This window comes from Microtus ochrogaster, unplaced genomic scaffold (assembly GCF_000317375.1).
Source record: "Microtus ochrogaster isolate Prairie Vole_2 unplaced genomic scaffold, MicOch1.0 UNK4, whole genome shotgun sequence".
NCBI lineage: Eukaryota > Metazoa > Chordata > Mammalia > Rodentia > Cricetidae > Microtus > Microtus ochrogaster.
The window spans coordinates 13,180,176-13,197,781 of NW_004949102.1; positions in this window are offsets into that span (position 1 = coordinate 13,180,176).

The window sequence follows — 17,606 nt, forward strand, 5'->3', positions numbered from 1 at the left end:
AAATTCAAGTATTAAATTACCCTGAAACTCTTTGAGTATATTCCATCATCACAGTATATTATTGGTTTTATATAGTCTTAGATTTCATCTACTGAATTTTAAAAATGCATTTCATCTATGATTCTGAGAGTTTTTGATGCTATTTTCTTGTATCTTTGTCTGATTTGGGCACCATGATAAAGCCTCCTGGAGCTACTTGAAGAATCTCAATTATCAGTTGTATCAAATTAATCTATAGAATTCATATAACCCATAATACCAAAAAGCATTTTAAAAAGAATTTGACAAGCTGCTTTTAAATTTTGCATGTAAAGTCACAAGATAGAGAATAATAAGCAAGTTTAAACAATAAAATAAATTAAAGTTAAATATTTGGATCTATGGCCAAGAAGAGAGGAATTGAAATCAAATATTATCACTAATGTCACTTGCAATTTATTTTAATTGACTTTAAAATGCAAAAATTGTACATGTGAGTAGGACACTATGTGATGCTTCAATGCATTTATAATACTTCATGTTTACATTGGGCAGCAATTAAGCCTTGGAGTGAGGGGAAATTCTCCAGTCTCTGTCATTAACACTGTCTTAATAATTGCAGTTTCCAAGCAAAAATGAGTGCAAATAATAAAAGTTTTAAATTCTTTTCTTCCTTTTACTTTTTTTTCTGGATCTCCCAATGTTTTGTTTAGCTGTTTTGCCTTGGGACATTTTTTTGTAAGCCTAATTTTTAAAAGTCTCCAGAACTATTAATATTTACAAATTTAAAAAGCAAGTTGACAAGTACTGCCAAGTTAAAAGAATATTGAATTTATTAGTCTATGCACAGGGAATATCTCCATCTTCTCAGATCTTCATTGCTGATAGTGATGCAAGAGGCTTGACTAAATGTTCAGCACATAGATTTCCTCTGTGCACTACAAGAATAGAGCAGCAAGATCAAGGGTTTATTCAAGCAATATAAAAAGGATCCATCAGGAGAGACTCAGCATAAATCTTTCTCTCAACATACTTAAGTATAAAAGTAAATACGATTACATCAATAACTGCTTTAGATACATTTAATAGATGATAAGTCATTCTGAATAAACACTATTAAGATAGCTGGGATTAAAGTCTTTATGTGTGATAAAGACTATTTATCTGATACCTAAGATAAATAAAGTGGGGATATGTGTTCAAATGCTTATTTGAAATACATTTACAAAAAGATTAGAGGCTAAGCAGCCACTTCCTGGCATAATTTTTAATCAATACTATTTGGGATGCGTTAGCAAAATTTAGTGAAATGAGAAAATTCAGAAGGAGAAATAAATGTCATCAGAGAGAAGTAGTCTCTGAACAAACTGAAATTGGAATGAAAATGCATTGATACAAAAGCTGTTAGGATCATTCAGTTAAGCTGTTTAGGAGCAAAATGAGTGTACATTAACCCAATTGCTCTGTTCTCCCAAGAGAGCAAGAACCAAAAATCAATGGGAGAACAATGATTTCCTTTATCTTTTGTGATTTAGGAATAAACTAGGGATTTATGACAAAGAACCTACTTAAAATATGCCTAGCAATGAGTATCCACTAGTAAGTTGCTAAAGGCTGGCTTAAGTTCTGAGAAAGGCATCCTTAGGTAACTCTGCTGCAGTGCAGCAACCCGGACTACACTTAAGGAAACTAAGGTGTCATAATGTCCTGCACAGCTAGGCTGTATGACACAGCTTGTTGTTTCTATGCTATGGCAAAGTTATATCATGATGGTATTTACATATCCAAACATGTGTATAGTTTCAAATTCACTGAGTGTATAGTGTAAAAATATAATCACAGCCAGATACACAGGGCATTTGCCATCAACTGAGCTTGATAGACGGGAGGTTTCTCAGAGTGAGTGGGTGGGTAGGTGATTAGTGATAGAGTCACTGAGTGAATGCGAAGGCCTAGGGTAGCACCCCTGCAATTTTGCACTCTTCATAAACATGGCACACTTAGGATACGATGTTTATTTTCAGTTTTTTTCCTTGAGCAATATAAATGAGCCCCAGCTCAGTTGACACTTTTGTATTTTATTCCTAAGAACACTCCATGACTCTGGAATAATTCTTAGGTTAAATGCAAAACACAACATACAGATTCACATAAGTAGTTTCTTTTCACACTCATGTTGTCGATGACTCTAGCCACCCCCAGTCTAAGAAGGCCTTTAAAAACTTGTTTGGAGCCGGGCGATGGTGGCACACGCCTTTAATCCCAGCACTTGGGAGGCAGAGGCAGGCGGATCTCTGTGAGTTCGAGACCAGCCTGGTCTACAGAGCTAGTTCCAGGACAGGCTCCAAAGCCACAGAGAAACCCTGTCTCGAAAGAGAAAAAAAAAAGAAAAACAAAAAAAACTTGTTTGGGTTTAATAGCTAGATCGTCCTTTTCCGAAGACAAATGGCAGAAACTAAGCAAAATCATTATAAAAGTTATCAAATGATTTTAATAAGAATTTACTCCTCATTAAAAAAATAATAGCTAGGTGTAGTGTCACACACCTTTAATCCCAACACTTAACAAACAGAAGCAGATGGATCTCTGTGAGTTCAAGGCCACCCTGGGCTAAACACGATTGAATCAATTACAATTGAAGGGAAAGGGGGCCCAGCAGCGGTGGCTCAGACCTTTAATTCCAGCGCTAGGGAAGTGGAGACAGGAAAGGATAAGGCTGGGCAGAAAGAAGATAAGGCAGGAGGACACTGGAGCTCAGGATTCAGTCTGAGGTTTTGTAGAGATGGCATTCAGTCTGAGGTTTCCTAGATACAGGATGGCGCATTTGGTCTGAGATTCTGTAGAGTTAAGAACTATTGAGTGTTCTGCTTCTCTGAACTTTCAGCATTTATCCCTATATCTGACTCAGGGTAAATTATTATAACCAATTAGAATTTGCACTACAGCACAACATACCCAAAATTATGGGACACTATGAAAGCATTGCTAAGAGTAAAGTTCCTAGCACTAAGTGCCTACATAAAGAATTTGGAGAAATCTCACACAAGCAACTTACCAGCACACTTGAAAGCTCTAGAACAAAAAGAAGCAGACTCACCCAGAGGAGTAGTTGACAGGAGGTAATCAAACTTAGGGCTGAAATCAATAAAATAGAAACAAGGAGAACAATACAAAGAATCAATTAAACAAAGAGTTGGTTCTTTGAGAAAATCAACAAGTTAAACAAACCCTTATCTAAACTAACAAAAGATAGAGAGAATATTCAAATTAACAAAATCATAAATAAAAGGGGGGACATAACAGACACAGAAGAAACAGAGAATCATTAGGTCATATTTCAAAAACCTGTACTGCACAAAACTCGAAAATCTAAAAGAAATCAACAATTTTCTGGATAGGTGCCACATACTAAAATTAAATCAAGACCAGATAAACAACTTAAATAAACCTATAACTCCAAGGAAATAAAAACATCATTAAAGGCCTCCCAACCAAAAACCAGGCCAGGGTCAGAGGGTTTTAGCACAGAATTCTACCAGAATTTCAAAGAACTAATACCAGTTACTTCTCAATTGTTTCACACAGCAGAAACAGGTGGAAGATTGACAAATTCTTTCTATGAGGCTGCAATCACACTGATACCCAAACCACATTAAGATGTAACAAAGAAAGAGAATTGGGAGCCAATCTCCCTCATGGACATGATGCAAAAATACTCAATAAAATACTGGCGACACAAACCCAAAAACTCATCAAAAAAAAAAATCATCCACTATGATCATGTAAGCTTCATCCCAGAGATGCAGGGATAGTTCAACATTTGAAAATCTGTCAATATAATCCACCACATAAACATACTGGAAGAAAAAAAGCCACATAATCATCTCATTAGATGTTGAAAAAGCCTTTGACAAAATCCAGTACCTCTTCACAATAGAGGTCTTGGAGAGATCAGGGATACAAGGAATATATCTCAATATAATAAAAGCAATTTACGGTAAGCTGACAACCAACATCAAACTAAATGAAGAAAAACTCAAAGCAGTTTCACTAAAATCAGGCACAAGACAAGGCTGCCCATTCTCTCCATATCTATTCAAAATAGTACTTGAAGCTGTAGCCAGAACAATACAACAAAATAAGAGATCAAGGGGATCCAAATTGAAATGGATGAAGTCAAACTTTTGCTATTTCAGATGATGTGATAGCTTAAATAAGTGACCCCAAAAATTCTACCAGGGAACTCCTACAGCTGATAAACACCTTCAACAATGTGGCAGGATATAAGATTAATAACAACAAAATATATCCCTCCTATACACAAATGATAAACAGGCTGAAAAAGAAATCAGGGAAACACCCTATACAATAGTCACAGATAACATGAAATATCTTGGGGTAACTCTAACCAAACAAATAAAAGACCTGTATGACAATAACTTTAAGTCTCTGAAGCAAGAAATTGAGGACGATATCAGAAAATGGAAAAATTTCCCATGTCCTTGGATAGGTAGGATCAACATAGTAAAAATGGCAATCTTTCCAAAAGCAATCTACAGATTCAATGCAATCCCCATCAAAATCCCATCACAATTCTTCACATAACTCAAAAGAACAATACTCAACTTCATATGGGTGTCAACTGGGTGACAGCTCTGTAGCTTGGGCAGTTTGGGGTACCACTGGCAGTGAGACCCAAATTTATCTCTAGTGCATGAACTGGATTGTTGGAGCCCATTCCCTATGGAGGGACACCTTGCTCAGTCTCAATACGAGGAGGCAGGGGTTGGTCCTGCCTCAAGTAGATATGCCAGGTTTGTTGACTTCCCATGGGAAGCCTTACCCTTTCTGAGAAGTGATTGAGGGTTTAGGTTGGAAGAAGGTGGAGGAAGCAGGAGGAGAAGATGGAGGGAGAATTTTGATTGGTACGTAAAATGAAAAACAAAAGCTTTTAAATTAAAAAAATGAAAAAATGCCATAGAAATGGGATAAGTGATTGAGAAAACCAATGAGATGGAAAACCAGATTTGAATGCTTATATATTATGTGATCTCTAGTCTATAAAGCTCTAAAACCACAGAACTGTTAGCACTGTTTAGATCAGTGGTTGTATCATGTCTGAAATGATGTAGAAAATGGCTGTGTGACATTTTGCCTTTAAGAAAGAAGGGCCAGTTTTACAGGTGTTTTGTGGGCATGCATTTTCAGAAAGCTTCGTGTTCAGAAGAACCTCAAGCTTTGCTTTCACGCCCTGCTGACCCTCTCTCGAAATTCTTTCCAGTCTTTAATAATATCTAATGCAGTAATAGTTGAAAAAAAGGCATACATTCATTTCACTGGTTTCTGAAAATTATGTTCACCAATCTCAGACTATGTTTTCAATGATTTCAAGACTGTTTCTATTTATGAAACCCATAAAGTTAGTTTTTTTCAAAAAATGGTTTGAAGGCTTGAAAGACAGCTCAGTGGTCAAGTGTGCTTGCTGTTTTTGCAGAGGACTTTGGTTCAGTTTCTGACACCAACATAGCAATTCATAACTTCCTGTAACTCCAGTTTCAGGAGATTTAAAATGCTCTTCTGGCCTCCATGGGCACTGTACTCATATGGTAGGCATACAAATATGTAGAGAAAACACTCATACACACACAGTAAATAAATACATATTTTGACAGTGGGTTTATTATTTTAGTTGCATATAAATGAAAATTTAATATCTAAAAAGTAATATAAGGAGCAATAATGCCTACTTTGTCATTCACCATCATTCTGCAAAGTTTGTACACAAAAAACTTCCATCCATACTACCAGAAAATGAATAAATGAATGAATGTGATCTGGAAGTATGTCAGAAAAGTTGCATAAAAATCAATATTACATAAGTGTTTCAATCCTGATGCTCCATGATTTTCCCTGCATTTCATAAAAATAAAATAATGACTTTCAAGTTGAGAATGGTAACATGGGACTGTAGATGACTGAATAAATATGCCACGGTCACCCTTTCCTCAGCACAAAGGGCACAGATGAGTACCCGAATTATCAGGTGAGTAACTATGAGAGAATATAGAACTAAAGGAGAGGCTGGGACCTAGACATATTCAGAGATCAGAGACTGCAGCATGTTATGAGAAACAAAAGAAGCACTTTGTGTAAAATCAACTCAGAAGGGCCAAAGATCTAAGAGTAAGACATTCGACCCCTGGAGGCAATGTGGTGGTTTGAATGAGAACAGTTCCCATAAGCTCCTATTTGAGTTGGGCAAGGTGTGTCTCTGGCAGTGGGCTTTGAGGTCTAAAAAGCCTATACCACGCCCAGTCTCTCTCTCTCTCTCTCTCTCTCTCTCTCTCTCTCTCTCTCTTTCTCTCTCTCCTGTATTTATGACCAGATGTAAGCATTCAACTAGTGCAGTAGCACTAGGCCTGCCTGTCTGCAGCCATACTCCCTGCCATGACAGCCACAGACTCAGTCTCTGAAACTGTAAGCAAGCCCCTAATTAAACACTTGCTTTTATAAGCTGCTTTGGGCATGGTGACTCATCATAGTGATAGAACAGTGACTAAGACAGGGAGCCATGGGGAAACACTTCAAGACATTGGCATGAAGGATGGACTGCTCACTAGGAAACCAAGCTACATGAAGCAGAGCAGAAATGGACAAACTGGGTTACATCAAAGTGAAAAGCTCCTGCATTGCAGAGGAAACAGAACAGAATGAATAGGAAAACTGCTGGGTGGAGGGAAATATTTCCCAACTATTCATCAGACAAACTGTTCTATGTTACCATACAGAACATGTTAAGAAATGCTGGCTAGGCTGTGGAGTAAAAGGGACTTTTGCTGTTAATGGGGCAATACTTGATATATCCATTTGGAAAACTATATGGAGATTACTCAATCTAAAAGACAGAAATACCATCTGATTCAGCAATCCCACTTCTGGGTACATATCCAAGAAATTGGAGTCCGTAGTTTTTAGTGTAGCATAGCCACAATAGCTAAGATTTAGAATTAGCCTAGGTGTTCAGTGATGAATGAATGAAAAAAGAAAATGCACTCCATACATGAATATATTAAAATATTATAATATTTAATATATTATATATTAAAATATTAATTTAAATATATATAGTACAATATAAAAGGTAGCATGATGTGACAAACATAGTACACTGTGTTACATTAGGCACACACACACACCATGATGCTTCCTTAAATAAAACAGGGACAGAAAGACAATTATCAAAGATCACATGATCTCACTTGCATATGGAAGATGAACTTATGGCAAACAGAACAGCAGTTACTGGAAACTGATGGTTAATGGGAACTGGGTAAAGAATACAATCTTTAGTTGCACAGACAACAAAGCTCATGAGCTCTAGTGTTCTAATCATTTTGTTCACTGTATAGTCACTGTGGAAAGCACACTGAGTGAAAAGATACTGCATTCTGATAATTGTTTAGTAAGTAGATTTTAAGTATTTTTACTTATGAAATCATAAGCGAGGCGATACATTTGTCAATTGGCCTGATTTAGTCATACCATAATGTGGGAATAACATGGTGTACAACCATAAATGTATGCAATTGTCATCAATTAAGACTTTTAGGTTAAAAAAAAAGAAAAAGGAATTGACATAGGTTGCCATACTTAGTAGTGATTTGGTTAGTAGAGCTACAGTAAGATTGCATCTGTAATTTTGCCTGGGCAAACTAACAGGTACACAGAATAGTTTTAAATCATTAAAAGTTTCGCTATAGAGAAAACTTGTAGCCTTGGGCAGGAACTGCAGTAGAATAGAAACTGAAATATCAGCCATCTGCTGGAAAACCTGATATAAGAAGTTACAGCCATGATTCAGCATAAGCACAGGACACAGATAGGGACAATGAAAACTGCTGCTAAGCTCTAAGGTTTGTGAGCCAGAGTTCAGATTGTCGGGGGTGTGTACAAGGACTGTCTGGACATCAGTCTAAGAAGCGAGGGAGTTTTGACACAGTGCTGCACAATCTGTATTTCTTGGCTTTCTGAGAGCTCAGTTTCCCAGCATCATTTCCTTTTGGAAATTTGCAATTCACCAAGTGTCTTATCTCTAGTTATAATGCACACTCTAAATAATGAAATTCAAAGAAGGATGTCTGAAACAGTATGCCTTACCTGTCTGCCTTTGCCCAGCTTGCTCTGAAAGGAAGGGGATGATGCCAAGCAAGCATGATTTCCTCATCCCGTTGGGACTGGTTTCTTGTTGGAGGATAATCAGAGAGTAAAATTGGGTGCCATCAAATCCTCTGAAGCCTTTAATTAAAAGCCCGATGATTCCTTCCCTCCTTCCAAGTGTGTTTCTGAATTCATTGTGGATGGAGATTTATTCAAAACCAGATTCTGTTATGTCTCATGGACTGAGGCTAACTCTGCTCTCTTCTCTTCCTCCCAGAAGCTATCGTTTGAGAGAAGAAGAAAACTTATCTACAACTAATGAAAAATAGTAAGTTTGCCTCTTCAGTAAGACAAAGTTTCGGGCTGATTTTATAAAAGATGAACAACAATCTATTCTTTGGACAAAATGATGAAAAAAATTGTTCTCAATTGTAACCAAGCCAGGCATCTCCCAGTAGGAAGCAATTAACACTAAAGAACAGCATGCTGTTGCTAAAAGTCAGGACAACTATTTGAAAACATGCAACTTTAATTTAATGTGTTTACTTTTTTTTTTTTTTGCTAAATTCTGGTGCTTTCTCATGTGAATCAAACAAATAAAAATATTAATTATTTCTGTTTTTTCTAACTTTTTGGTGTAGAATTGGTGTGCCTTTTTCATTTTAAAATACTAAAATTTTGCAGTCAAAATCAATAAGAAAATAAAAAAGTATACGAAGTCCATTCTGAACTATTCTTACCAGTATAAATTAGATGTGTGTTTTCAGTGCTTTCTATGAATATGTAAATTAATCTTATGAAACTAGGACTATTGAGTAGTAGCTTTAAAAAAATTAAAAACACATACATAAGAAACATGTCTCCAACTTCCATATTATTGTCAAAGTTGCTTGCAAGGAATGCATTACAGAAACATGTATTCCTGATTAACTCAAAAATTCTATGGAAAAAAATGAGTGAATTGATATTCTTTCTAAGCAATCAAGAATCTATACGAATAGAAGAACCTGAAATAGAGGTGAGTGCAGCAAACATTTGGAAGCAAAAGCAAGAGGGTGAGTAATAACTGAACTAGCAGAGATGAGAAAATTGCAGGACAATGATACCCAGAGAGGTAGAGAAGTATAAGGGCGAACAAAGTCAACCGCATCCAAATACAGGTGAATTTGGAACTAAAGACAGGCGTGGCTCAGTCTGCCTTGTCCCTTTGCTCACCCTCCATATTATGCAGCTTCTTCCCTTTCTAAAGTTATGCCCTGAAGAGAGTAATTAAGACTGTCTCTGCAGTAAGGCACCATGGGAACAGAATACATTGTTGGAAAATCACAGTAGATTTGTGAAATGAAAAGTTTAGGCTTCCAACTTCCCTCTCCCACCAAGATCATACACCCAGGCATAAACCTTTCAGATATCAGATTTAAAATATGAATCTCTAGAAAACTGAACAATAAGAGAAAATGTAACAGGCCTCCTACAGCAAGTATTCATAATAATGTTGTGTGCAAAAAGGCCAGGCAGATCATACAGCTACTAAGCCAGGGTTGTGTATGTGTGTGTGGCGGGGGGATATCCCATTATACCCAAAGATTGTGTTCACCATTTGGTGTACTCTTACAGGTGAGAGGGAGCAATCATATAAAGGAGTTATCTAAGAAAGAAATATAGATACGAAGGAAAAGGTTTAGAACAAACGTATGCCAAAAGAAAAGACTGACTATCTCAAAGATAAATTTTGAAAAATGTTTACCCTGAGAGAGAACACGTGAAGAGAAGAATGGACATTTAGGCACACGGATTAATGCACTTAGTTCCCAGACTCTTTCCTGTTACCCTTTTCAAATGAAGAATCCTTAAACCTCATCCTAAATAATTTTAACATGTGTCACCCAAAAATGTGGTTTTCCCAACAAATAGTACATTTCACAGCTAATAACAAATTCTATATTATTTTGCCTTCCATACACTCATTATTCCATGAGTGATTTTTTTAGTAATATTTCACTCATACTCTGTAACACAATCAGATTTCATGGTCTGTTTCTATATTTGTGTCCTTTTTGTCCTCGTTATATTCAGTGTGATAGTTTGAATGAGTGTCCCCCATTGTCTCATGAATTTGAAAACTTGGTCCCCAGTATGTGGCACTGCTTGATGAGATTTAAGTAGTGCAGCCTTGCTGGAACGTTATGTCCCTGAGGACTGCTTTAAGAGCAAAAGACTGCATCTACGTCCAGTGTGCTCTCCCTGTGTCTTACTTACACTTAAGAATGTGAGTTCTCTATTTCCGTCCATTTGTATGCAAAATTCAAAAAGTCATTGTGTTTTAATGCTGAGTAGTACTCTAATATGTATATATTCCATATTTTCTTCATCCATTCTTCCATTGAAGGGCATCTAGGTTGTTTCCAGGTTCTGGCTATTACAAACAATGCTGCTATGAACATAGTAGAGCATATACTTTTGTTGTATGATAGGGCATCTCTTGGGTATATTCCCAAGAGTGGTATTGCTGGGTCCAGGGGTAGGTTGATCCCGAATTTCCTGAGAAACCGCCACACTGCTTTCCAAAGTGGTTGCACAAGTTTGCATTCCCACCAGCAATGGATGAGTGTACCCCTTTCTCCACAACCTCTCCAGCAAAGGCTATCATTGGTGTTTCTGATTTTAGCCATTCTGACAGGTGTAAGATGATATCTTAAAGTTGTCTTGATTTGCATTTCCCTGATCGCTAAGGAAGTTGAGCATGACCTTAAGTGTCTTTTGGCCATTTGAAGTTCTTCTGTTGAGAATTCTCTGCTCAGTTCCAGTCCCCACACCGAGTTGTCTTGATTTTTCTTCTGTTCAATTATTTTTTGTGACTAATGCACACAGAGGTACCCCAGGTTTCTGAAGTTTCATGCCACCAGCTCCTAAGAGCCTCCTTGTCGCAGCATTGAGTTTGATACATTATGACTGTGCCAATAATTTCTATTTTCTGGCAAATAGTTCTGGTAGGAACTTTATTTTGCAAGGATATCTTTATCCCAACCTCCTTTCCAGTTGTCTGTCTAAAGCTGATCTGCTTAAGCTCTCTATTTCTGTCAAGATTAACTTTGGTAAATGATATTTTCTCAGGAAAGTGTTCCTATCCTTCAGGCGTACATACATACTGTAGCAAACATGCATAATGTGTTTTCGTGCAGCTAAACCTAGAGCACCTTGTCTGCAATGGCCTCATCTCCCTTTTGCTAATAATCAGTAGTTTTTAATTTTTTTTTTTTTTGCTTACCGTCCTGGCTAGGCTATAAATAAAGGAGAAATACCCGAAGCCCTCTATGCTCATAAATATTCTTTAGCAATAGGAACAGAAGAAATGCAAACAGCCTACAGGATTTACTGGATGAGGAATTCTGTAGATTAAAAACGTGTGATTCCCACAGCACAGCTCAGAACGATGTGCACAGAAGTTCACTCTTTCCACTTTTATCTATGGGACCCGACAAGACAAGGAGTACGCGTGTAACCTATCAACAATTGAATAAAAATAACTAATTATGAATTGAGGAATTCACTGCCAAGAAGGATCAACTGCCATAGGCAAAGGCATTATGAACTCACTACTTTTGTCCTTGAAGAAGAAACTCTGTTCATATGTGTTCTTGAAACAAACACAGTAAAATAAATATGAAGAGTGGTGGGCTAATGAGACAGACTACCCATGTCTGTACTTTTCGGTCTGTGCCTGAGGTCCATAAATTTCAAAAATTAGCACTTTCTCCACTCATTCCTGATGTTTGTATTTTGATTCCTATAATTCCCTTATAGATGGCTGCAATGGTGAAGAATGGTTAACTCCAGCCTTCTTCAGGCTCCACAGCTATGTAAATCCTGGACACTGTCTAGACCTAGGATACTGCTCTAGATAGTGACAGAGAATCAGAAGGGGGTGGGGAGAGAGAGTTTGCACACTCAGTTCATTCGAGATTTGGTGTGACAATGAAGACCAACATAGATACAGAAGAAATCAAAGAAATGTGAAAATCTTATAAAACTTGAGAACTGCCAGGTGGTGGTGGGACACACCTTTAATCCCAGCACTCTGGAGGCAAAGGCAGGTGGATCTCTCTGAGTTTGAGACCAGCCTGGTCTACAAGAACTAGTTCCAGGAGAGCTAAAACTGTGACTCAGAGAAACCCTGTCAAAACAAACAAACTTGAGAACTCAATGTAAGACCTAAACAAGTGTTGTTTGTTTACAAAATACATGTTTCTAAAACTGACTCAAAGTAAAGTAAGAAAACGGAAGTATATCAATGCCAGAAAAGCTTTATAAGTTACAATAGATGTCTGTCAGGAAAGGAATTAAAAAGTAAAGGCTCCACAGCTCAGCCCCAGGGGGAAGCGATGAGCAGAGGAATCTAGAAAAAGCAGAAAGCAGGAAAAGATGCGGGGCATAGGCAAAAGGCATAGGAATAATGTGTTTGAAACCAAAACCTGCTAAAGATGGTACAAATTATTTTTCATCATTAAATGAATGTGACTTCGTTCTAATTAGGGCTTTAGAAGAAAGTCCACAGAAATCAAAATCACAACCCAACCATTAGATACTGCATGCTCTGGGAATCAGAGAAAGATTCGGTTTCAAAGAATCAAAAATGTGTAGCTCTGGGTTAGAAATTATTATGTCAGTAAACTTCAAAGTGAATTTTAAGGATTATGTGTGTGTGTGTGTGTGTGTGTGTGTGTGTGTGTGTGTGTGTGCGTGTGTGTGTTAGGTTTATTGGTTTGTCTCATAGAAGCATTTTATTGAACTGGTTTGTTTATATGTTTTAATCAATCTGAGAATCTCCATCTATTGATTCCTCAACTCATTGTATTTGCTTTGTATTTAACCACTGCCTAAAATATCTTGTATCTTATGTAATTCAATTCAACTAATTTCCTTATTCTTCTTCTCTAGCAAGTACATTATTCTTTTATTATTATAAATATTGTATAATCCTTACCTCTGCTATGGGCTTAATTTTTGAGTCCCCACAGTTCACTTAATTAAGTCCTAACCTCTAAGGTTACTGTGCTTGAAGGCAGAATCTTTGAATAGTTAAGGTGAAATGAAGATATAAGGAGTGGACCGTAGTGACAGAAGTAGTGTTCTTATAAGAAAAGGGAGATAGTCATTCTCTCCCCCCTCCTTTCTCTCCCATTCCTTTCTCTGCACTCTGTGTACTCTGTTGCCCTCTCCCCAAGCCTATGAAGGAATATTCACCCAGGAATATAAGCACACAGGAAGAGAGCCATCGACCTGACATCACTGAGACGTGCGTGCTGACATCCTGACCTGGGACTTCCACTCTCTAGAACTATGAGAAAAAACATTTCCATCAATTAAGCCAACGACTCTATCATTTTTGTTTCAGCACCTCAAGCTGACTGCTACAAAGTGCTTCCCCCACGATCATATACTACACTTGCGAGAGGAGCTGGGATGAAATGGACATAAAATATTCACAACCGATTTCCTTCAAATTTTCTATTTCTGTAGCTTGTTTTCAACCACTGACCTTCTGCCAAGTTCTAGTGTAGTGATCCTGAAATAGTGCCTGATATTTTTGTATTTCCCTTGACCTCAGGCTGTTGTGTTTCCCCCAACATCTATGTTATGATGCCAGGCTTGTGACAAACTGTGCGTGTTTGAGGCAAGATAGGAGGTGGCACATCACGGAGATGCTCTTTCTCCTGGGCTGGGAGCCAGACTTCAGAACAAGCCAAGAAAAACTGGAGTAAGTACATGTGACTCCTGCCATCACCCAGTTATTAAGACGTTACTGATTTCTGTGTTTCCAAAACCCACAATCAAAATGTTTTCCTATGTTAGTTTTGGGAGTACAATAGCTTCCATGTATGTTGAGGAAAAGGTAAAACACCTTGCAATTTTATCTTCTTTCCACCATGGAGTTCAGAAGAGCTCATCACCGGGTCATAGACAGAAGGTGCCAGTGCCTTCGTCTATTTTAGAACCCATAGGTTGCTATGGGTCTCACCCCTCCCCAGTTGAGTTTACAATCCCCAAAAACTGACTGATCAACCCTGGAGATTTTTCAAAATAAGGGAGAGGAAGACCAGCTGATGGAACCTTCTTGTATTTGTCTGGTGTGAGCAACGTTGAATGCATAAATATGTAGCTGAGTTTCTATCTACCTATACAGATACTACTACACATAATTGCTATTTATTACTTTTAAAGGAAAGTATTCTGTCTCAGGAAAACTAACTGGAAAGCCATATTGTATACACTCAACTGCTCTGCAAATAAAGTCTTTTTAATAAAATTTTCTTTGTGATCTATTTCCAATTCATCTAAAAATGACATTAGAACTGTCTTTACCTTTAGCGTTTTTTAAGCAAAACGGTCCTTCTTATTGTAATTTCTATATCTCCTTCACGCTATTTTCCCTCTCTACAAAAATAGGCAACTGATATTAAAATAATATAATGCAAAATGATATTAAAGTACCACATTTTTAAAAGGATTTTGGTGGGGTTTCCCTTGTTCTTTATGAAACAATCATAATCACTGTAAGTAGTATGAACAGCTTTTTCAAATTTTTAGCCTAAACCTAAGAGTCTATTTTTTCTAGACGGAAGAATTCCCACTCTTCTGTGTAGTGTGTGCACTTTTTAAAAAGGAGAAAAAAATTGAGAAGTGAGCTGACAGTGCTCATCGCCTCTGAACTCAGCAGATTTCTTTGTCTGACTCTCTAAATACAAACAATATAATCAACATTTATTTTAATCCAGCATTTGGTTTGATACCAGGTGATATCTGTCAGTTGAAGAATTTATCATGCAGTGGTACAGGACTCCTGAGCTTCCATTATAGGTGCAGGCACTTTTAACCCATCTAATCAGAGGTTTAAATGGATAGAAATATTCCAGAGAAATAAATAACGGCCCTGGGAGAGCCCTTCATTCTTTTCCTTCTTTCCTAAGATGACAGATCAGAACCTTGTTTAAAGCGTGAAGTCAGGGTTTATAGAAAGCTCATGTTACTTACATTCACTGCAATATAGTCATATGAGCATGTGAGTTTCCTCCGTAAACATTCGGGCATGTATGAAGCATGAATGGTTATAGACTAGTAAGAAGAAACTACTTCTAAAATAACTCCTTACAGAGTTGACAGGTGTCTCAGTTACTGTTCTATGCCTGTGAGAAGACACCATGACCAAGGAAACTTAAAAAAGAAAGAGTTTATTGGGAGTTAGCTTACAGTTCTGAGAATTATCCTATGACCATCATGGTAAGGAGTATGGTGGCCAACAGGTGTGGCTCTGAAGCCATAGCTAAGAGGTCTTGAGACAAGCAAGAGAGAAAGAGCTAATGGCGATAACATGGGCTTTGGAAACCTCACCCCACACACCAGTGACACAACTCCTCTATCAAATAATGCCTCCTGATCCTTCCCAAACAGTTTCACAAACTGGGGACCGAGCATTCAAATATAATGAACCAAGTAGGGTCGTTATCATTCAAACCACCACAATGTGATAGCTACCTCATTGCAACATTGGTGATGGCCGTTGATGAGGAAGTTTCATCCAATTGTATATTTCTAAAAGAAGTCAGAAGTAAAAAATTACTGATTTGCCAATAATTCACATTAACTTGTGGCTTTCTGGAAAAATCATAATTTTTTTTCCTTTCCCAGTTTATTAGAAAAATCACTTTTTGAACTTTTAGATGGTTATCAATTCAGAAAATAAGGGGCAGGCTGGCTTGCAAGTCATGCCCCATAGATAGAGAAGAAAATGTAAGGTTGCTTAGGGGGATGCTAAATAGTCCATGAAATGAAAGACAGACTCCAAATATAGGAAATGTAGAGATGACTTAGATAGAATTTGTCTTATTTAAACAGAGGTATGAACAATTAGTATAAAGGAGTTTATATATTCAATATTATTTAATATTCATGTGTATGTGAACATGTCAATCTCCCTGGTGAATTCAACAAGATATCTACCTATACAAACATTATATTAGTGTTAGGAGAATAATTTCCTAATGTACCAAAATAATAATAGATGATAAAAATTAAGTTGAGAAAATGTTCAACTTGTCATAATTATTTTACTTCTTAAAAGAGATGTTAGCTGGGGACGGCTAGTTATGGAGTAGACAGAGTGTATTTCATGTTGAAACCCAAGCACACAGAAATACTAAGTACCACAGTGTATCCGCTCATTTTTACCAACATAAACTGCTCCTTATATTTTTATGCTCATATCCCCATATTAGTGCATCTCTTAACCCTCATCAGAGAAGCTTCTTTTTGCTGTTGATGGTGACTAATATAGAAATCTACAGCTGGTCAACACACAGACAATAAAAGACATTGGAGTGCCCGTCTCTAAATGGGAGACCGAAATCATACTCATTCCTCACAAGGCTCAGGGATCATCACAGAAAAGAGCTGTGGAGATGTTAAGATCCAGAAATAGTGAGCATCTGGAGCAAGACAGTGTTTGCTAGACATGACAGGGTCTTCTCACAAACAGACTTACGACAGTTCTGGCTGCGTGCACATGACGCAGGGATGGGGAAGGGATTCACAAAGCCTCACCTGTAGCTGAGAAGGCATTGGCAATTGATGGTTGCTGGAGAGATATAATAAATTGTGTCCCCTAGAGGCTTCTTGTGCTCCATTACATGACCCTACACTCATGTGCACACAGACAGCACGAAGGGTATTCAATGCATTTGTTAAAAAGAAAGAGAGCTCCTGATTTAGACCTTGAGATTTCTGTCCGGTGCTCCAATGTGGGTCTCTGTCTCTGTCTCCTTTCATTGCCTGATGAAGGTTAATATTCAGGAGGATGCCTATATGTTTTTCTTTGGGTTCACCTTCTTAATTAGCATCTCTAGGATCATGAATTACAGGCTCAATGTCCTTTATTTATGGCTAGAAACCAAATATGAGTGAATACATCCCATGATCCTCTTTTTGGGTCTGGCTTACCTCACTCAGGATGGTGTTTTCTATTTCTATCCATTTACATGCAAAATTCCCAAAGTCCTTGTTTTTTTACTGCTGAGTAGTACTCTAAGAGAGAGCATGAGCAAGGAACTCAGGACCGCTAGGGGTGCACCCACACACTGAGACAATGGGGATGTTCTATCGGGAATTCACCAAGGCCAGCTGGCCTGGGTCTGAAAAGCCTGGGATAAAACCAGAATCGCTGAACATAACGGACAATGAGGACTACTGAGAACTCAAGAACAATGGCAATGGGTTTTTGATCCTACTGCACGTACTGGTTTTGTGGGAGCCTAGGCAAATGGGAGGCGGTGGCGGGGAAGAGACAGAAATCCTTAATAAATAAATAAATTTTAAAAAGTCTTTCTCAAATAGAAAAAAATAAAAAGCAAGAGAACACAGGAAGTAGTAAGTTGTCAGGGAAATGGCACTGGAGGAAAGAGAATGGGAGTAGATCT